Raw genomic sequence first — 2179 nt, 5'->3', positions numbered from 1 at the left:
AGACGTGCATTTTGAAAGAATTATGACCCAATCGACACTTTCATGAAAGAATTAAGATCGCGCATGCATTTTACTCTGGGTTGAATGTAATTTCTTTGTTCTCTGGGGTGCTTCTATCACCGATTTCGTCTTCGATATAGTTCCGGCAGGAAAATATCTGGTGCTACCAAACTTGAGCTGCTACCATGATACAATCTTCTAGGCCGTTGGATTCTTGGATCGGACGGCTCACAGAGGTTCTGCAACAATTGCAAAAAAGCCTCCTAAAAGTTCAGAAATTGCGCATAGGTCCAGCAGATCCAACCACTCCTAGATGTCGTCCATCTAAGAATCCGACGGTCCAGAAGCCCGTATCACGGTAGCATCTAAGGCTTGGTAGCATCAAATATTCTTCCTAGTTCCGGGTCCTTTCTGAAGAAGGATAAAAAATGTTCACACTAGCAAGTACTCCTATATTCATGACATTCCTTGCAAAAAAAAAGGTATATTCATGACAGAGAGAGCGCAGTTCTGTGATTCTTTCTCCACTTGACATCTTTGACCTCGATGAGCCGACGCAGCCGTGCCAAGTTGGTGCCGCATCCGCGCGCGTACGTGGGATCCCGTCCCACCGCGCGCCGTCGGCCAAGCGTGGCATGACCTGGACGAGCGTAGGCACCGACCTCTTCCCTGGTTGCTCCGCCCGGCCGTGATGTCCCGTCGCATGCACCGTCACCGCCACGTACGTGCAGCCTTGGTTTCGCGGTAATTTGCGCCGACCGACAACACGTCGCCCTCCTAGCTAGGGCAGGAGCACCACGTACGTGCCGGCCGGCGCCGCGTTCGCGCGTGACCTCACCTCTTGTAGCTGCCAGCGCGCGATCGACGAAAGGCAACGCTCAACTTGCACTTAGGAAAACACTAACTTGGTTGACGACGCGTTCGTGCATGTTTCTTTCTGGGCAATTCGGCCGGTGTTTCCGCCAACCACCACGATTCTGCCTTGACAAAAAAAGCTCGCAACGGCCGTCGTGCATCGTATGCCCGCTTGACCAGCACAATTCAATACACTCACTAGTTAAATAGTGAGTCCGCGAGAGCAGCCAGCAAGTGCATGTAAAATGCAGTATCATATGGAGGGCATGCTTAGTTTACGTGCGTTCCAAACAACGCCGGACGCACGCACGCACGCACGACGCGTACGTGAACTTTCCGGTAGCTGCTAGGGCAACTTCAAACCGGACGGGACAGAAACTCCTGCGCCGTTGGGCGGCTACACTACACCTCTCTGTCTCTTAGCTGTTGGCGCCGGTACCAGCCCATGAATATTGTGTGACTTTGCTCCCTGTTCATACGGTCCTGTGTGCAGTACACCACCCACCCTCCTAATCATTCTGCACACCACCACTCCTGATAGCAACCGCAGTCAGCTTTGCGAGCCTGTTCATTGGCAGCCCATCGGCCTGAGAAGCCCTTTCGTCCGGGGCCCGGAGCCTTGAAACAACTCATAAATGCGGCCAATATGGGGAAGCGGGCCGCCCCATGCCTGCACCGCCACTGCGTCATCACCAGACAGGATCCGGACGGCGGCGCTCATGCAGATGCAACAGGGACGTGCACAGTCTTCTCGTCCCCCTCTTGCCCTCTTGGCTCCCTCGGGAGAGAGAAATGGTCAAATGTAAGCAACACAATCACCATGATAAACATACAAGTGGCCGAGCTACTAGCTGGGCTTCGCGTCGTCTCATGCATAAGGGCATGTCCAACAATTTGTTTGTCGGTAAATATGTTCATGCCATCAGCCAACAATGTACTACCTCCGTCCCTAAGTAGATGGCGTCTAAATTCAGTGAAAAAGTGAATGCATTCTAAGTTTGACCAAGTATATATTCAAAAATACGAAGATAAACTCCCCGCAAAAGAATAGAAATAAAAAATGAAGATAAACAATGTCAAATCGATATCGATATATCATCATTAAGTATTTTTCATGATCTATTTATTCAATATTGTAGTTGTTGGTATTTTCTTATCTATTTATATTCAAACTTAGAAACAATTGACTTTTGAGTAGATTTATGCACCATGTACTTGGGAATGGAGGGAGTATCGTAATCCCTTTAGACTGGTGTTTTAGTCGGGAGAACCACAACGCTGCGACCAACACTCCTATCCAGTGGCGGAGCTAGCACAAGATCTC

Source organism: Triticum dicoccoides, chromosome 1A, assembly GCF_002162155.2.
Source record: "Triticum dicoccoides isolate Atlit2015 ecotype Zavitan chromosome 1A, WEW_v2.0, whole genome shotgun sequence".
NCBI lineage: Eukaryota > Viridiplantae > Streptophyta > Magnoliopsida > Poales > Poaceae > Triticum > Triticum dicoccoides.
The sequence above is the reverse complement of the archived record's forward strand: the minus strand, read 5'-3'. Positions refer to the sequence as shown.